Source organism: Kogia breviceps, chromosome 12, assembly GCF_026419965.1.
Source record: "Kogia breviceps isolate mKogBre1 chromosome 12, mKogBre1 haplotype 1, whole genome shotgun sequence".
In the NCBI taxonomy this organism is placed as follows: domain Eukaryota; kingdom Metazoa; phylum Chordata; class Mammalia; order Artiodactyla; family Physeteridae; genus Kogia; species Kogia breviceps.
The window spans coordinates 20,636,205-20,657,081 of record NC_081321.1 but is presented as its reverse complement, the minus strand read 5'-3'; the positions used below and the strand labels follow the sequence as shown (position 1 = coordinate 20,657,081).

The 20,877-nt window shown below is 38.8% G+C and overlaps 1 protein-coding gene across 2 annotated transcripts in view; it reads left to right on the top strand.

The window, feature by feature from the left end:
- The window catches only part of ITPR2 (inositol 1,4,5-trisphosphate receptor type 2), a 526,733-nt gene that overhangs the window by 226,459 nt on the left and 279,397 nt on the right, over positions 1–20,877 (top strand). The gene's annotated exons all lie outside the window — the stretch shown is intronic.

Here is a 20,877-nt window from a genome sequence, read left to right as displayed (position 1 = left end):
GCCTGTTTCCCCTTGGGTTTATCCTGTATGGGACTCTCTGTACTACCTGGACTTGGGTGGCTATTTCCTTTCCCATGTTAGGGATGTTTTCCACTAGAATCTCTTCAAATATTTTCTCTGGTCCTTTTTGTCTCTCTCCTCCTTTTGGGACCCTTATAATGTGAATGTTCTTGCGTTTAATGTTTTCCCAGAGTTCTCTTAGGCTGTCTTCATTTCTTTTCATTCTTTTTTCTTTATTTTGTTCCACAGCAGTGAATTCCACCATTCTGTCTTCCAGGTTACTTATCCGTTCTTCTGCCTCAGTTATTCTGCTATTGATTCCTTCTGGTGTAGTTTTCATTTCAGTTATTGTGTTGTTCATCTCTGTTTGTTTGCTCTTTAGTTCTTCTGGGTCTTTGTTAAACATTTCTTTCATCTTTTCAACCTTTGCCTCCTTTTTTTTCTGAGGTCCTGGATCATCTTCACTATCATTATTCTGAATTCTTTTTCTGGAAGGTTGCCTATCTCCACTTCATTTAGTTTTTTTTCCTGGGGTTTTATCTTGTTCCTTCATCTAGTACATAGCCCTCTGCCTTTTCATCTTGTCTCTCTTTCTGTGAATGTCGTTTTTTTTCCACAGCCTGCAGGATTGTAGTTCTTCTTGCTTCTGTTGTCTGACCTCTGGTGGTTGAGGGTATGTAAGAGGCTTGTGTTTGTACAGTTTTTTTTTCCTGTAATTGATATCTAGTCTCATAGCATTGTCGTTAGAAAGGATAGTTGATAAGATGTCAGTTTTCTTAAATTTATCAAGGCTTGATTTGTGACCTACGCTATGATCCTGGAGAATGTTCCATGAGCACTTGAGAAGAAAGTTTATTGTGTTGTTTTTGGATGGAATGTCCTATAAATATCAATTAAGTCCATCTTGTTTAATGTGTCATTTAAAGCTTGTGTTTCCTTATTTATTTTCATTTTGGATGATCTGTCCATTGGTGAAAGTGGGGTGTTAAAGTCCCCCATTATAATTGTGTTGCTGTCGATTTCCCCTTTTAAGGCTGTTAGTATTTGCCTTATGTATTGAGGTGCTCCTATGTTGGGTGCATAAATATTTATAATTGTTATATCTTCTTCTTGGATTGATCCCTTGATCATTATATAGTGTTCTTCTTTGTCTATTGTGATAGTCTTTATTTTAAAGTCTATTTTGTCTGATATGAGAATTGCTGCTCCAGCTTTGTTTTGATTTCCATTTGCATGGAATACCTTTTACCATCCCCTCACTTTCAGTCTGTGCATGTCCCTAGGTCTGAAGTGGGTTTGTTGTAGACAACATATATAAGGGTCTTGTTTTTGTATCCATTCAGCCAGTGTATATCTTTTGGTTGGAGTATTTAACCCATTTACATTTTAGGTAGTTATTGATATGTATATTCTTATTTCCATTTTGTTAGAGGTTTTGAGCTTGTTATTGTAGATCTCTAACTTTTCTTGTGTTTCCTGCGTAGAGAAGTTCCTTTACCATTTGTTGTAAAGCTCGTTTGGTGGTGCTGAATTCTCTTAGCTTTTGCTTGTCTTTAATGGTTTTAATTTCTCTGTCCAATCTGAATGAGATCCTTGGTGGGTAGGGTAATCTTGGTTGTAGTTTTTTCCCTTTCATCACTTTAAATATGTCCTTCCACTCCCTTCTGTTTTGCAGAGTTTCTGCTGAAAGATCAGCTGTTAACCTTACGGGGATTCCCTTGCAATTTATTTGTTTTTCCATTGCTGCTTTTAATATTTTTTCTTTGTATTTAGTTTTTGATAGTTTGATCAATATGTGTCTTGCCGTGTTTCTCATTGCATTTATCCTGTATGGGACTCTCTGCGGTTCCTGGACCTGACTGACTATTTCCTTTCCCATATTAGGGAAGTTTTCAAGTGTACTCTCTTCAGATATTTTCTCAGTCCCTTTTTTTTCCTCTTTTTCTTCCGGGACCCTTATAATTCAAATGTTGGTGTGTTTAATGTTGTCCCAGAGGTCTCTGAGACTGTCCTCATTTATTTTCATTCTTTTTTCTTTATTCTGCTTTGTGGTAGTTATTTCCACTATTTTATCTTCCAGGTCACTTATCCGTTCTTCTGCCTCAGTTATTCTGCTATTGATTCCTTCTAGAGAATTTTAAATTTCATTTATTGTGTTGTTCATCATTGTTTGTTTTCTCTTTAGTTCTGCTAGTTCCTAATTAAGTGTTTCTTGTATTTTCTCCATTCTATTTCCAAGATTTTGGATTATCTTTACTATCATTATTCTGATTTCTTTTTCAGGTAGACTGCCTATTCCCTCTTCATTTGTTTGGTCTGGTGGGTTTTTACCTTGCTTCTTCATCTGCTGCATATTTCTCTGTCTTCTCATTTTGCCCAACTCACTGTGTTTGGGGTCTCCCTTTCACAGGCTGCAGGTTTGTAGTTGCTGTTGTTTTTGGTGTTTGTCCCCAGTGGGTAAGGTAGGTTCCATGGGTTGTGTAGGCTTCCTGACGGAGGGGCCTGGTGGCTGTGTTCTCATGGATGAGGCTGGATCCTGTGTTTCTCGTGGGCAAGACCATGTCCAGTGGTGTGTTTTTGGGTGTCTGTGAACCTAGTATGATTTTAGGTAGCCTCTGTGCTAATGGGTAGGGTTGTGTTCCTGTCTTGCTACTTGTTTGGCATGGGGTGTCCAGCACTGTAGCTTGCTGGTTGTTGAGTGGAGCTGGGTCATAGCATTGAGTCAGAGATCTCTGGAAGAGTTCTCGCCGATTGATATTACATGGATCCAAGAGGTCTCTGGTGGTCCAATGTCCTGAACTCGGCTCTCCCACAGAGGCTCTGGCCTGACGCCCAAGTGGAGCACCAAGAGCCTGTCACCCACACGGCTCAGAAGAAAAGGGAGAAAAAAATAAATAAAGATAAAATAAAATAAAGTTATTAAAATTAAAAAACATATTATTAAAATGAAAAATAAAATAAGTACTTATAAAAAGAAGAGAGCAGTGAAACCAATAACAAATCCACCAATGATAACAAGGACTAAAAACTAAACTAAGATAAGCATGTAAATCAGAAAATAGTCAGTCGCATACAGCAAACCCCAAGTGTACAATTGCTCCCAAAGTCTCTTTCCTCAGTTTTGGGATGATTCATTGTCTATTCAGGTATTCCACAAATGCATGTACATCAAGTTGATTGTGGAGGTTTAATCCGCTGCTTCTGAGGCTGCTCGGAGAGATTTCCCTTTCTCTTCTGTGTTCGCACAGCTCCTGGGGTTCAGCTTTGGAATTGGCTCCGCCTCTGTGTGTACGTCTCCACCCAGACAGGACGGGGTTAAAGGAGTGGCTGATTAGGGTGCTGTGGCTCACTGAGGCTCACTCAGGAGAGAGGGATACAGAATGTGGGGCAAGCCTGTGGTGGCAGAGGCCAGCGTGACATTGCAACAGCCGGAGGTGTGCTGTGTGTTCTCCCGGGGAGGAGGTCCCTGGATCACGGGACCCTGGCAGTGGCAGCCTGCACAAGTTCCCAGGAGGGGAGGTGTGTATAGTGACCTGTGCTTGCACACAGGCTTCTTGGTGGCTGCAGCAGCAGTGTTAGCATTCCATGCCCATCTCTGGGGTCCGAGCTGATAGCAATGGCTTGTGCCTGTCTCTGGAGCTGTTTAGGTGGTGCTCTGAATCCCCTCTCCTCATGCACCCTGAAATAGTGGTCTCGCCTCTTAGGCAGTTCTAGACTTTTTTCTGCACTCCTGGCTGCTGTGGCATACTAGCCCCCTTCAGGCTGTGTTCATGCAGCCAACCCCAGTCCTCTCTTAGGGATCTGAGCTCTGAAGCCCGAGCCTCAGCTCCCAGGCCCCACCCACTCCGGCGGTGAGCAGACAAGCGTCTTAGGCTGGTGCATGCCGGTTGGCAGTGATCCTCTGTGTGGGAATCTCTCTGCTTTGCCCTCTGCACCCCTGTTGCTGTGGTCTCCTCCGTGGCTCTAAAGCTTCCCCTCCACCCAACCCCTGTCCCCACCAGTGAAGGGGCTTCCTAGTGTGTGGAAGCTTTTCCTCCTTCACAGCTCCCTCCCAGAGGTGCAGGTTCTGTCCCTATTCTTTTGTCTCTGTTTTTTTTTTTTTATTTTGCCCTACCCAGGTACGCGGGGAGTTTCTTGCCTTTTGGGAAGTCTGAGGTCTTCTGCCAGCATTCAGTAGGTGTTCTGTCGGAGTTTTTCCACATGTAGATGTATTTCTGATGTATTTGTGGGGAGGAAGGTGATCTCCACGTCTTACTCCTCTGCCATCTTGAAGGTCCTCCTTAGCTCTTATTTTAATCTGTAGGATTATAAACTATTACTATTTAGAGAGGTTTACCTACCCTTGAGTCTTCTGTTTCTTGGAATACCTATAATATTTTGTAGTTCAGGGTGATGAGCAGGAGGTAATTAGTGGGAGGGAGAGGTAATTAAAGTCATCAAAATGCTAAAAAGTTCCAAAGGGAAATTCAGCAGTGGGTTACTACTTTCTACTTGTCTCAGGAGTAATTATCACTGATCTGCACAACAGTTTTGACCTAATCCTTTAGGAACTTTTTCTGTGATTTTATGTTGTAAGTTAGTAGAATGTAGAATTTTTTTTTTTTTTTTTTTTGGTTAAGATAGAGTTCTTTCATAGTATATTTAAGAAATAAGAGAAATTTAAATGTTTATTTAGTATTTGCTGTACACCAACTCTTATAGCTGACACTGTCATGCATGATATATCTTTAAAAATGTTACAACAAACTTTGGAGATAGTTAGAATAAAGATCACGTTTCTGAGCATGAATCAACTGAAATTCAGAAAACCCAAGGGTTTTCTCATTGTCAAGCAGCTCTATGTGATTTTAACTCAGGTGATAAGTTCAGGTGATAAGTTTGATGATAAGTTCCAGTCTCTTTAATGTAAAATTGCACTTTCTGATATAATACTTTGTTATTTAGAGATGTATTATGCGTTATGTTAGAATACCTCTTTCTTTTACAAATACATATTTTGTAAATATTCTAGAGGACAAATGTAATGTTGCTTTCCCTTTCAGAATATTTCATTCTTTTATTTTAATAGAGAACAGCTCTAAACCTCAGCAAAATGCAATATGTGTTTGTAAAAGTTTGCCCCCCAAAATTACTGAAGAGTAGAGGTGAGATGTTCCATGAAGGATGTTAGTCACTGGTCTGCAGTTTAACTTCCCAGTCATGAGGGAAAGTGGAGAAAGAACCTCTTTTATAGTATATATCAATGGCATCCTCATAGCAGTTTAATGAACAGTTGGTATTGATGTGAGAAAGAAGATGAATAAGTCATCTGAGGATAGTCATCTTATTAAAGATAAAACTGCATTACATGTGGGCTATAAAACTTTTTCTAGGGACTTCAGATGAATACAAGTCAGTGAAGCTGAAATTTATTTATTTATTTGTTGACTTCAGGATTTATCAGTTCAGCAAATGGTAATAATTTTTGGTACTTAAAGCAGGAAGTGATTTAATACGAGGAATTAAATTTTTGAACAATCTGGAGGAATACAGTTTAGAGGCTGCCACTGGACTATTGATTTCAGTGTCAAACAATCATAGCTATGATTCAGAGGTGAAGAAGCTGCTTCGGCTAATGCCAACACTGCTGCTGCCACCACCACCACTGACTTGTACCTTAGAAGCCTGTGGCCAGATAAGGGAACCCTCAGATTTATTGGGATTTTCTTTTCAGCCCTCATAGCCCCAGGAAGGTGGCCTTGAATGGATAGTGTATTAAGAGTATAGGTTTTAGAGTCTAAAGCTGTATACAGTCACTAATTGTATGTGTGACTTTGGGCAACTTATTTTAATTCTTTCAGTTTTATTTTCATTGTCTGTTCAACGGACTTAATAATGGTACTTAGCTCATACGATTACTGTGGAGATTAAATGAGCAAACTCTGTGCATGTGGTGTGTCAGTTAATATGGCTTCAGTGGGAAAATATAAACAACAAGGTGACATATTATCTACTAACAAGTCAAGAAGTGAGACTCCAGTTTTATTTAATTTATTGTCTCAATGCAATCATCATGGACCAGTGACCTTACTTCTGAGAGTGATCTTCTCATGGTTGCATCACGACAGCAGCATCCTAGACATCACAACACTGTCACAAAAGAATATCTGTGCTTTTCTAAGTCTCCTGTTTAGGAGTAAGTAAACCTTTCCCAGGCACCCCTTAGTAGATTCTATCTCATGTCTCCTTGGCCAAAGCAGGACCACATGTTTACCTCTAAACCAATGGACTATAAGATTAGCTTAAACTAAATAAAAGATGCTCTGCAGGCTAGGATACTCTCCCCCGAGTTACGTGGGGGAAGGATAAATGAAATCAAAATCTGCTGGCAAGAAGGAAGAAAGGATGTCGGTGTCTGCCAAAAGTCCACAGTCAGTGAATGCTTGTTATAATTATTATTGGTTTTCATGTGCAACACAGCGTGCTGTTTACTATGATGCATATAGAACTATGAAATCTTAAGAGATACTTGTTAAATTAAAAGATACTTGTAGGGTTATCAAGTCTATTTCCTATGTAGTATTTGTTCTCTCTCTAAATAGCTCACCTAAGTGAGATATTTCTTAAAATAAAACAAACTTCTGTGATGGGCAATTCAGTACCTCCTGAGGTAGAACATTCTGTTGAAATTAATGTATTGCTTAAGAAATAGAACAGTACCAATAAGAAGTCTCTGTGGTCCATCCCTATATCCCAGAGGAAACCATTATAATGAGTTCATGTTAATAATTTCCTAGCTTTTCTTAACTGTTTTACCATGTATATCTATATTTTTAAAACATTTAGCAAAATGAAAAGTATTTCACTTAGTCTGTTTTAGATATGTTTTGTCCTCCATCTTTGTTGTTGTATAGCAGTGACTTATTCATTTTCTCTAATATACATTATTACATTTTATGCACATGTTTATCTAGTAAACTGTTGATGGACATTTTATGTTCTTTACAATTCTAATGTTTTAAAAGAAAATTTGCTACCAAAAGGAGCTTAAAAAACTTTTTAATGTCACCTGATGTGCATGTTTAAACGTCCCTTCAGGATATACATTTAGGTGTTAATATCTGGTATGTTTACCTTTACCAAATAATGCCAGTTGTTTTCCAAAGACCGAATGATACTCGCTCCAGGGTATATAAGTTTCTGTGGCTCCCCATCCTGATGACTACTGGTTTTCTCACTTTTCCATTTTTGATAATTGGGTGTGTTTGGTATATTATCCCTGTTGTGATTTTCATTTTGCTGGATTATTATGAGGTTGAGCATGTTTTTATATGTTTATTGGACATTTCACTTCCTCTTCCAGTTTAGATTAAGCTAAATTCTATGTGCGCAGATAGTTAGATCCTACCAATTCATGTATAGCTACCTAAGGTTAAAAAATATCTTTGACATAAAGTCATGGTAATGCTATAATTCAAACTTGAACACTATCTTTTCATCTATTATTTCTTTTTTTCTTGCTTTATTGTGTTGGTAAGGTTTTCCAGTACAATAGTGAATAGATGTGGTGATAATGGGTATCCTTGTTTTGCTTCTGATTTTAAAGGGAATAATTTTAATATTTCACTATTGAATATAGTTTTATGGTACTTTTGTTTTTTTGTAGATACCTTTTACCAGTTGAGGAAATTCCCTTCTGTTTTTCATTTGCTAATTTTTACTATGGTTGTTGACTTCTATTAAATGCAGTTTATGCATCTATCAAGATTGTTATTTTTCTTTAATTATAATCTGCTAATTTTAATAACATGAATCATAAATAGAGCTGCTACCATAGTAACCTTGCATTCTAGAATAAGTGTATCTTGGTGATCTTTTTTATAGTACTACATCCAGTTTGCTAGTATTTTGTTCAGGATTTTACATCTTTGTTGTCAGTGAGGTTGGCCTCTAATTTTCCTTTCTTGTACTGTTCCTGTCAATTGTTGGTATCAAGGTTAAACTAATTCTGTAACAAAGTGAGTTACACAATCTTCCCCTTTCTTTGTCTCTTCTGTGAATGTTTGGTAGAACTTTTCTAAATCTGCCTGGGCCTTGGATTTAGTTTGTGGGAAGACTTTAACTAGCAATTAATTTTTAAAGGTTATAAATTCATTAAAGTTTTCTATTTTGGGTCAACTTGTATATTTTTCTGGCTATATACTTTAGTTTTCAAATTTATTCATCTTATTTCATTATCTTTTTAAAAAAATTAAATTATTTATTTATTTATTTTTGGCTGCATTGTGTCTTCTTTGCTGCGTGCAGGCTTTCTCTAGTTTCAGTGAGTGGGGGCTACTCTTGGTTATGGTGCGTGGGCTTCTCATTGCAGTGGCTGCTCGTTGCAGAGCACAGGCTCTAGGCACCGCAAGCTTCAGTAGTTGTGGCACACGGTCTTAGTTGCTCTGTGACATGTGGGATCTTCCCAGAGCAGGGATCAAACCCGTGTCCCTTGCATTGGCAGGCGGACTCCTGACCACTGTGCCACCAGGGAAGTCCCTCATTATCTTTTTTAATATCTGCTATATCTGTAGCTCATACCCCTTTTTCATTCTCTTCTTCTTTTCCCTTTAGGTTTCACTCTTTGTGTTGTACAATTCTATGGGTTTTGACAAATGCATAATGTCAGGTACAATCTCACCAGAGCTGGATATACTTTATTCGTCTGTTTAACAAATCTGTTTTTGGCTTTGTTGAGCTCCTGGGTTTGTTTACTATTTCATTATATTTATCCTACTATACTATAGCCTTTTATGTTGACATACTTTTCAGACTTTTAAAAAATTTAATGATATAATTTCCTTCTAAGGAGCTGCATCCCACAGATTTTTGACAAATGGTATTTTTTTTACTGTTCAATATTAGATATTTAAATAATTTCATTATGATTTCTTCTTTGGCCCAGTATAGTTTCTTGGAAATGAGTTTTTAAATTTCCAAATGCATTCTCAAAATTTGCCCTTTTTTTGGTTATTGAATTCTTAATTAACCTGTAGCAAGAGAATGTGGTTATGATGATATCAGTTATCCAAAATTTGTTGAGACAATTTTTGGTCTATTATATCTTCAGGTTTTAGAAATATTTAATGTGGGCTCAAGAAGAATGTGAATGCGTGTAAGGTTCCTTATATGTGATTAGTAAATCTAGTTTATTGTATTTAAATCATCTATCTAATCACAAATATTTTTGTTTTCTTGATGTATCAAAAATTGAGAGAGATTTGTTGACATTTCCCACTGTAATGGTCGGTTTATCAGTTTCCCCTATAGTTCTATTAATCTCTATATGTTTTAAGCCTATTTTATTAGATGCCTATAAATTTAAAATTATTTTTAACTGGAAACAAAAACCTTTTATCAGTTGAGAGTTATTTTCTCCCACTTCTGATGATATTGTTCCTTGTCTTCTGGCTGCCATTGCTACTGTTGTGAAGTTTGCTGTGTGTTGAATAGTGGTGCTTTAATTCTGATTTTAAAACTGATTAAACGTTTGTTAAACCTTATTATTGCGTCCATATCTATTAGTTTCCTTTTTATATTTTCCATACCTGCGACTTCATGCTGAATTTGAATAATTTCTCAGAGTCGTCTGAGTTGCTCTTCAGGAATGTCTTATTTGCAGTTCACTTTACCTCTTGACTTTTAATTTCAGCCATTATACTTTTTCACACCTGCAATTTGACTAAATAAATCTTTTTGGGCATTTTTGATCATCTTTTGTTGCTTGCTAATTTTTGTGATTCCATATGGCTATTTTATAGCCTGTATGTAATACTAATCCCATGTTTCATTGTATATTTGGTCACCTTTGATTATGAGCTCATATCTTTTATTAATAGACTTTGTTTTTAGAGCAGTTTTAGCTTTAGAGAAAAATTGCACAGAAAGTACAATGCCCTTATATCCTCTCCTCCCCCACTTCAGTTTTCTATTATTAACATCTTACATTAATTAATGTGGTACATTTGTTGCAATTGATGAGCCAGTATCGATACATTATTATTAACTGAAGTTCATAATTTACTTTAGGTTTTGCTGTTTGTGCTGTATGATTCTGTGGGTTTTGACAAATGTGTAATGCTATGTACAGTATCATATAGAATAGTTTCATTGCCCTAAAATTCCTCTCTGCTCCACCTATTTGTCCCTCTCTTGTGAATCCCTGAGCCCCTGGGAACCCCTGAGGAACCCCTGATCTTTTTACTGTCTCATGTATAGTTTTGCCTTCTCCAGAATATAGGTGGAATCGTACCGTATATAGCTTTTTCCGACTGGCTTCTTTCATTTAGCAATATGCACTTGAGGTTTTTCTATGTCCTTTTGTAACTCGCTAGCACATTTCTTTTTATCGTTAAATAATACTCCATTGTCTGGATGTACTACAGTTTGTTTATCTTAATTCACCTATTGAAAGACCTCTTGATTGTTTCTAGTTTGGGGCCATTATGAGTAAAGCTGCTGTAAACATTCGGGTGTAGGTTTTGAGCTCACATCTTTTGGATTTAGGATTTGAGGGTTGAAAGATGGTATGTTTTCCTCCTTAGAGTATTTGTGATTACCTTGGCCTATGGCCAGGGGGCGCTGTGAGCCTGAGACCACATTGCTCCCTTCCCACACTGTCTTGGCTTTAGCTCCTCAGACTTGACACTTGCTTAGAGCTGGCTTGTCTTTCTGGATTGCAGGCCTGGTACTACTGGCATTTGCCTTTAGGGAAACTTACCATGTTGCCCTGAAGCTTGGAACTCTCTAATCTGGTTTCAAGTCACTTTTTTTCCATTGTAGATGGTGGGTGGGGTCTTTCAGAGTTGTCCTTCATTTCCAGTGAGCCCAGAAATGTACTTAAAATAGGTTCTGTATCTAGGATCTAGTGGTTTTCTAATAGGAAGGCCATTTGCAGTTTTAAGAGTGCTATTCTTGCAGAAGTCCTTGGGAATGTGTTTACTTAGATAGTTAGTAATTTTAAAAATGTATTATGAACTTAAATTCTTTGGAATATGTGAATTCCTCTGAAGTTTGTGTTTAATCCAGAGAAGATTTCATTTGCCTCATGGAGACACTTTGAGATACGACATTTTGTAAACATGTTAGACAAAGTTTTTGGCTTGGAACTTTTGGAGCCCTTTTATTAGTGGGAATTCTGTCCCCAAATCTTGAGTGCAAGTGGGCTTGTCTTTGTATATAGGAGCTCAAGAGAGTTTTCTCCCTTTTTTGGCTTTGACCAAGCCAAGACAAGACAGGTACCCCTTTGTTCTTTTATGGCCCACGTTTTTCCCTGGCTCGTCACTGTGGGTGTCTCCTTCAGGTATTCCTGGTCCTGAGGCAGGTTTCTGGTCAGACCTTCCATCTTCCTTGGGATTCAGGCTTTGCTTCTTTCCTGTTGTGTGTGTGAGACAAGTTAAAACTCAGTTGTTGGTTATCAGCTTGGGCTGATGCCCTCAGGGCCAACAAATGAGTCCATGCTTGATTACTGCTTGGAAATTTCATGTATTTTTCTGGTTTCTGGCCTCCATTTGCTTCCTTCTCTTTACTAAAAAGAGAGAGTTTAAATATTTTATCTATCAGTTCTGCATGTTGTGTAGTCAGAGGGGTTCCTCTACACTTCTACTTCAACATTTTCCATTTTTGACAATTCTTTAAAGTAGAAAACTGTTATTTTGAGCTCATATAGTTATCCTTGTAATGTCTGTTTACTGATGTTAGTATTGAGGCACCGTGGACCATATCTGAACCTACTCTACTTGATTTGCTGTCATTTTTCTCCAGAGAACAACCCTTCTTTTGAATATTCTGCTTAAAGTACAATTTCATCCCTTTACCCATGCTTCCTTGCCTTGGTACACACCTGAATTTCTCATTTCCCTTCTTAAAGTTTCATATCTAGAATCAAATCTAATATTTGAGCTATGGCTCTTGTCCTCAAAGAATGAACACACAGATTAACACGCATAAAACAGTATGACAGATGTATGATTGAATATTGAACTGTGGTAGCACAGAAAAGGGAGAGAGGTCAGTGTGGGCCTGACTACTTGGAGAAGGCTTTAGTGTTTTGAAAGACTGGAGAGTTTCTTTAGTTAGTGATTCAGGAATAATCACAAGAGAAGCAGAAATTCAACAGGAATAAGTTATTGGTATTTGAAGTGGCTGGGACATTGGGAGCCTTTGAAGATTTGGGGGAAGGATGGTTCAGCAGCACAAGAGACTAAAGTAGGGGACCAATTAAGGGCCTCTTGCCCAAATTCAGGTGTGAGGTTAGGTTAGCGTGAACTAGAGAAGCAGCAGTAGAAACGTATACAAGTAGGTGCATTGAGAAGCCAGGAGAATGGTACACTTATAATAGATTAATATAAGGAGAAAAAGTGAGAAACTACAAAGTTACTAATTGTACACAGCCAAATAATCTACATTATACGAGGAACCAACTGCCAGAGATAGTGACAGTTTATTGTAAACAAGATGAAATGTATCACAATATCAATGGAAACAGCCAGTAGCAGGCAGCATGTACTCTGGCAGGCTAATCAGATAATAATCCTTTGTTGTGTAGTAAATCTTTACAAAGGCTCTAAACACAGGATGATTGGCATTGTTTTAAAACAGCTCATAATGGTCTTTGTGCCTGCTTAGATATCAGAAGACCAGATAGCATTAAAGTAAGTCTTCATTTTAGTAATCAGAAATGTTTCCAATAACATAAAAGTGTTTTTTTCCCTCAGTGGTAAACTCTGTGTACTTGGGGCAATAAATGTGAATTGACGATCCATTTACTAACGCTAACAAATCTCAGGGAAGCCAAAATTATCCCGTTATTGAAGTTGATCTCATAGAAGCAGGGGGAGGACGGGGTGGATTTGGTCTTCTAGTAAGTCCATTGCGTCCCTAGTACCTATGAGCTTTATTAACCTAGTACATCTTCCAGGGTTTCCCTTTATTAACTTGCCTTCCACGACATGAAAAGATTTTACCATTGTTGCTGAAATCTTGATGGCTAGGGTGTGACAAGTTGACGGTCTCAGAAGTGTTACTAGCGCCTCACATTCAAATATGTTGTGTTGACTTCTAAATATAGGAAGGGAAGGGATTAACTCAGGAAACCATATCCGAGTGGGTTAAGTCAGGATTTTGCCCTTTATGCTCATTCACCTCTTAAGAGCTGAGAAGCAGGCCACATGGGCATGACAGGACACAAAGTTCCCACTCGTGTTAAATATTTTGGTTGTTGTTAATTTTTCTTCACAGTGATTGTGCTTCTGTGTCTGTATATCTATATTTATTTGTCTCTGCATCTAGCTACCTACCTATATGTGGTTGCCTGCTCCTTTTAAAAAAAAATTATAGTCTTCACTGACATCCGATGTTTAAACCATCTATCTACTTTTTACTTCAAGGACTAGTTTTTTCCTTTTCGGGGTTTCTGATCGATTCTTTTTCATATCTGTGCATTCTAGATTCATATCTGCCTGTTTTCACGTCATAACTTTTTGTTCTCTTAACGGGTGTGTGATGTGTGGGGCAGAATTAACTGGGAAGTGTCCCTGGGGGCTCACTCTGGGTTGCCTGGGCAACAAACTGGCTGTGTGTCTGCAGGGTGAGGTGGGGTGGTGTGAGGGGCAGGGCAACATCTTCTCTCCTAAGAGGCGGGGCACTAATTTGGCTTCTCATGGGACCTAAGGCTTCTGCCTCTCAGCAGGAGCATTCTCATTTCTGTGGGCCCCATAGCTCGTGTACCTGGTCAATTCCTAGCAACAACAGGCACCTGAATCTGGACTGCCTGGTGCCCAAGACGATTTGTGCACATCCGTTGACCTGTCACTCTCAAACTTGCCCCGTGAGAAGTTGCTACAAGGTAGGGACAGCGGTGGTTACTCAGAAGTGTAGACCCAGAGTGGTGTCCAGCGGAGCAGCCATACCTCCCCGGGGGGTGATGGAAGGCCGGGCGCACACGCCTTCTCTTCTCTGCTGGCCCTTGGCTTGTAGTTCCCCCTTTCCCAGTAGAGCTCTCCCTTATCCCTGCCTAGTGATGCTATGGGGTCATCCCGAGCCGCAGTAACCACAGAGGGTCCACCTGGGGTGAGAGATGTTATTCCTCACTTTATCTCTATGATTATTTTAAACGTACTTATATTTCAAAGTCCTTTCAGATTATTTGATTGTTTGCATTTCACTGGGAATGATATAATCTCATTATTGATTTTTTTGTTGTCTTTCTTAGCACTAACTTTCCTCACAGGTATTTGAATTTTAGTTTGTTGATTTATCTTACTGAGAGAATGAATTCCTTCCTTCCTTCCCTCCCTCCCCCTTTCCTTCCCTCTTTTGCTTTTTCTCTGCTTCTCTCTCAGCAACCCTTCCCTGTCTGATGGTTTCTCTCTTACCTCCACATCTCATTACTCTTTAAAAGCAAAACCCGGTTTCCATTCTTTGCCAACCACTTCTGATCTTTTTTCTTTGATGAAGCAAACAGGCAAGGAGGCTGATCCCTCTAGAAAGATATCTTGAAAGAAAATGGTGCTTTCCCCAGTGTTAGTACTTTGATTCTGCACAGCAGGGAAATAGTTCTATATAGACTTGGTTTCTTCAGCAAAACTTGTGATTGACTAACCAACTCTTGGCAAAAGTAACTGGTAGAATGTCTAACCTTCACCGCTTGGTTCAGAAAGACTACATGAGTTTCAGACAGAATATTCCTACAGGATCTGACCAATGAGGGACACTGTGATAACTGCATAGAGAACTTTTATCCATTCATTTGGGAGCGTGCTTTCCTGAATTTTCCTTTTATGGAATTTGTTTTCTTGTCTTCACTTTCTGTTTTTGCCCTCAACCTCCTTGTATATTTATTTTACTTGTTTATATCACATTACATATCTCTGTCCTTTATGTCTGAGCGGATGTTGCTGAAGGTTATTGCTACACATGAGTGTCAAAGTCCTTTCACAAGACATGCATCTGAAAACTAATTTTTGGCTTTGAGCCAAATGCTACTTATACACATTCTCATTCTATTTGGTTGGAATGCAAATTCTTAAATGTAATGCTTATATCTCCTGAGTTTGTTTCTTCCAATTACTTCCAGGATAAGAATCTTTTTCCCTCTTGTCTTCTGACCTACATTTAAAATCAATGCCGTTTTAGCATAAACGTATTATTTCCTTTCATGTTATGCAGGACAGTTACTATCTTATCCATTTTTTTCACTTTGCCATTTGTTCTCAATTTCATATAAGTCGGTAGTGTGGATTCTAATTTGCTATATGTTTTTTTCCTCAACGAGTGGCTTGCAAGGAAATTATAGAACTTGATTCATTCAGATCAGAGCCACCTGTCATTGGGCCACGCAGCAGCGTTTCCTTAATGATTGCTTGCTGAAGAGGGAGTCGAAGAGAAGATGCTGATTTCTTTCCCTCACCTTCTGTGCATACAGGCCCCTCTCACAGCCACACTGGGGTGTGCTCTGAGGTGACTGTGACTAAGAATGCTTTCTTCACGTAACATCAGGTACCAGACATAGTCTGTAAGGGCTCTATTTCTATCACTGTTTTCAGCTCCTGCACGGTGCTTGGTTAGCCTTTGTCACCCTGCTGACTAAAGGGCTGCCTATCCTTTCTAACTTCATATAATACTGGTGAGGAGCATATTGAAAAGTATCATATAATATACATAAAGTATTATAGAAAAAAGTACTGCACATTGCTGTGCTGTAGTGGGTTCCTGTTGTACTCCTATGAAAGCAGCTCTTAGTTTACATCGAACATACCTATCATCAGTACACTGCCTTTTTTCTGGAGTATGTCTGTAAGCAAAGAGAATGCATTCCAGTGGTACATCCTTTTTTGGTTACTTATTTATCAGAGATATAGATAGGCAAAGAGATTTGGGGTATTTTCTAGGACATCTGATTAAACATCATCAAATACTCATTAAAATGGCATCAGATGAATCTGAATATGCCATGTTTGTATTTGTCTTAGGACACAGGGAAGGAAAACAGGTTTGGAGTAAGACTAAGAATATGCATTTACCCTCTAGAAGGGCAGGGAGTTGTGCCTAGGTTGAGGGAAATCTGGAGGGACGTTATCGGCCAGTGTTGGTGGACACAGCCTCTTGCCTGCACTGGGGATCTTGGACCAAGTCTTCAAGCAGCCTTAGGTGCCAGCCAGGGAAGCAGAAACGACCATGACCCCATGATGGTCTGAATTAGCTTTACAGGCAAGGTCAGATAAGTAGACCTAGGCCGATGTTAGGGTTCCTGCATCCCCCTGGATACCATCCCAAATGGGTGGTATATGATGTTAGTCTTAGGTGGGAGGGAGAGGAACTACCTCATCCTCCCACAGTGAGGCTACCATTCAGTTGTCTGAAGGAGGTGCTATTTACTAGGAAGAGCTTCAACTAAATTATCATATGGTTGGTCAGTCAAGTATAAGAGACTGAGTAGTAGATTTTTTGTGTGTGTTTCAGAGGGAGGTGGGAAGGGAAAAGGATGGCATTTGACATCTGAAGCTGGGAGGAGGGTGATTGGTAAATGATGCCACTGATTCAGTTAAATAGTGGGTACAGGAAGAGAAGGCTAGGAATCCAGACAGTGAGCAGAATGCTTTGCAGTCTTTCTGACTTGATGTCATTGCTGAGGAAGGACACCTGTCACTTCACTGGGATGGGGACAAAGAGAAGACATGCACTTAGCTTTTTTGGTTGTTGTTGTTGTTGTTGTTGTTTTTTTGCGGTACGCGGGCCTCTCACTGCCGTGGCCTCTCCCGCTGCGGAGCACAGGCTCCGGACGCGCAGGCTCAGCGGCCACGGCTCACGGGCCCAGACGCTCCACGGCATGTGGGATCTTCCCGGACCGGGGCACGAACCCGCGTCCCCTGCATCGGCAGGCGGACTCCCAACCACTGCGCCACCAGGGGAGCCCTGAGCTATTTTTTTAAATAGATCTTTATTGGAGTATAATTGCTTCACAATACTGTGTTAGTTTCTGTTGCACAACAAAGCGAATCAGCCATATGCATACACATGTCCCCATATCCCTTCCCTCTTGCGTCTCCCTCCCACCCCTCTAGGTGGTCACAAAGTACTGAGCTGATCTCCCTGTGCTACGCTGCTGCTTCCCACCAGCCAACTATTTTACATTCGGTAGTGTATATATGTCGATGCTACTCTCACTTCACCCCAGCTTCGCCCCCCCACCCCATGTCCTCAAGACCATTTTCTGTGTCTGCCTCTTTATTCCTGACCTGCAACTAGGTTCATCAGTACCACTTTTTTTTTTTTTTTAAGATTCCATATGTATGTGTTAGCATACGGTATTTGTTTTTCTCTTTGACTGACTTCACTCTGTATGACAGACTCTAGGTCCATCCACCTCACTACAAATAACTCAACTTCGTTTCTTTTTATGGCTGAGTAATATTCCATTGTATATTGTATATATGTGCCACATCTTCATCCATTCATCTGTCGATGGAGGTTTAGGTTGGTTCCATGTCCTGGCTGTTGTAAATATGCACTGAGCTATTTTAATCACAGCTGTAGTAGATGCAGGAAGTTCTACATTGTAGGATTTGGAAAGTTCCTTTAAAAAAAAAAAAAAAATGTTTGCCTTTGTTTAAGTTAAGGAGCCAGATCCTCATTAATTTGTGCCGATGTTTAGTTCACCATATGGTTCATACAATATGATTTTCTTATATCATTTTTGCTATTGATCTAAAAGGCGTTTCCATGCCTGACGCAAAATAAATTTGAGAGCAACGCTGTGCTCAGAACCACTATTTGTTTAGGTATTCACTCTGAGTCTGTCTAGATCCATTTGGCCATCTAATTTCTAGACTCTTTCCTAAATTTCTAGGCCCTTCTAGACTATCCTTGCTATGTTGTTTCTGAATGTATTGCTTTATGTTGCAGTATATACTCTGCAATTAAAAATCTAGCCACCTCAATAAAATCACTTAACTAAGTGGTTCCCATATTCCACTAGAGGAAATCAATTCAAGTTCTTCTGGATGATTGGAAACAATTACAGTAAAGTGCAAATATTTTTTGTGTTCCATATTTATTCTTCATCACTGCTGTCAAAAGGATAGTATGGATATTTACTCTAAGCATGGCATTGTTCTCAGTGTTACACATTTTTTTTTTTTTCCTGAGCCTGTTCAGCTCTGGGACTCTGCATAAATTATAATTCTACATTTTACACGTAACTAATATTTTGTCATTAGGATAAAGCCAGGGCTTTGTAGATTTGGGCACTGATGTAGGCCCAAATTTGCATAGGATATAAAAAATATAATTAATTTCTTCCCTTTCTGGAGGAGAACTCTCAGAACATCTTTACTTAGAGAATTTTGGCATCAACATAAGCAAACAAAACCTCACTGCAGTTATATAGTTTACATATTTCCTAAATTCCCTCAATCTCTGTTTTAGAATCTTCCAGATGTTCTGTGGGTTAATATTTTTGTTTGGTTTAATTACATTGAATTATTTTCTGAAATTAAAGGGGGCTGTTTATCGAATTCTCCAGCATTGCCTCCTTTTGTTGACTGCTGGCAATTTTAAATTAAAATAATTTTTCTTCATCATTCCCGTACTTAGAAAGTTTAGCATTGTCTATATCCTCCCTTGGGCAGAACTAGAGAACATAACTTTTTGTAATGTAGTACACCTTCCCTGAGATTACTTTTCTTAAAACAAGACAGTTGCTTTTTTTTTCAGGCCATTGTTTGAAAAATAGACTTAAATATATCTGCCAAAGCTTTGCCTATATGTCTGACTGATCTTTTTTACGTTGACGTATGTCAGAAAGATCTCCTTTCCACCTTAGGAACTTTGTCAGTCTTTAGACTTGGTAACATCTTAATCCTGGCTTGGAATACAAAGTTGGTTTTCTTTAATATTTCCTCTCTTCCAGAAAAAAAATGAATATGGCCTTTTAAAATTCAGCCTTCACCTTTGTGATCAGAAAAAGGAAATTTAATTTTTTTCTAGCTTTGCAATTTCTATTTCTCATCAATAAATTATTTTTGCTATCGAATAGAAACACTGTTTGTCTCATGCTCTGACCTCCAGCCTCTTCCGTCTAAACAGTTTATATATACATGAGGCACTTGGGCCCCTTCCCTCTTCTACACTGGCTTCACTTACATATATAGTTTTACATTTTCTTCTATAACTTTTTCGGATTCACTTAGTGTTTACTGTCTTGTAGACAATATCTCCCATTCTTTTTTCTCTTTTATTTACCTGGGGTGGAGATTGGATTGCTTTCATTTCTTTCCTAGGATTTATTAGCATAGATGACACAACCCTGGAAGGAAACAGTAACAGTTTGAATACTTGCAGTGTTTTTATTCTTTACTTTTTACAGTTCCAGTTCCATTGAGTGAAAGAGATAAGGTGGTCAGAAAATCTTGGAGAGTATCCTGTCATAGTAAAACAAAGTGAGATTTAAAGGAAATGGTAGTGAGCCATAGAATCAGATGCTAAAGACAGTTTTAGTAATTGACTCATTGACACATAAAAGAATTTTAACACAGCAGATTATTCTTTGGAGGAATTTAGTGGGGGTAGTAATCTGAGATGCAAGACTACTTCCCAGAATGGGCGGTATCACAGAAAGTGCTTGGTTGGCCTCAACTTGGCCATATTTACAGAGAGTTCAGAAAGAATCAGTAGAGGATAGAAATTGTTCGTGCACAAGAAACAGAGATGAAGCAGAGAGAAGAGGTGGGGTAGATGGAATTTAAAAATCCGTGCTTCAAAAGTTCTTTTTCTCTGAGACATAGCAGGGAAGGTAGACGGTTTTGTAGATGATACTGGACATTTTCAGATGCAGAAGAGGCAATGTCATGTAGGGGAATTTCCTTATGCTCAGTGAAATGGGAGAAGAGTTACTTGCTAAATGGAGTTCAGATTGGGAGCCTCCATCTTGGACAATATTTGCCTGGAGAGAAGTCAAAGAGGAACACGGAGCTTACTGAGCAGTGGTGATGGCACCGCATGGACCACGTCACTCGCGTGCTTGAAGCCTTCCATCAGAATTCTTTGCCTAGCAAAGAAAATATATAGTTTTTTCTTTCTTGGTTTGCATTAATTTTGTGATTTTTTCATGGAACACAGTAGGAGAAACAGGGACAAATAAAATTTATCAACTGGCTTCATATATTTTTTACTTTTTCCTGAGCTTAGATTGGAGTCCCCTTTGACTGTGAGTCCAACACCTTCAATGTAGTCAGGACTTTAGGGTGTTTTTTTAACCCACGTTGAACTTGACATTCGTCCCAAGTGCAATTTTGTACCTGTTGTAAATCAGGGAGGTGGTCAGGCCCCACTCCATCTAATTGTCCACTTTTGCAACATGCTTTGTCAGTTCTTGTCATTTTCTACACACTGTTGTGCTTTTCTTTCTACAGTGCCTTTGGCTAAGGTGACTTCTTTGCCTAACAAGTGTCCCTTTGTCCTTCCACACCTCCCTCATACTTAATTAAGTAGTTTTCATCTTTCAAGACCCTAGCTTAAATTTCCCCTCCTTCATAAAGCTGTCTAAAGCTATAACTAGCCTCTGGCTCTCTCTTTGAATAGTGAATTCTGCTCAGTTCAAATCTTTATTTTCATATTTCTCCCTGCTTTCTTAGGCAAACTGTAATTTTCTTGTGGGAAGGACCATATCTTCTATTTCTTTTATATCTATTCACCATTGCCTAGTACCAGAAATGTATTGTCTTTTTTTTTTTTTCAGAATCTACTGTTTTATTTTTTAACATATTTATTGGAAGTATTAAGTCTTAATAAATGTTCAGGTATTAAATTGTTTGTAAGTGATGTTTTATTTTCATATGGTGACTCCAATAGTTGATATTT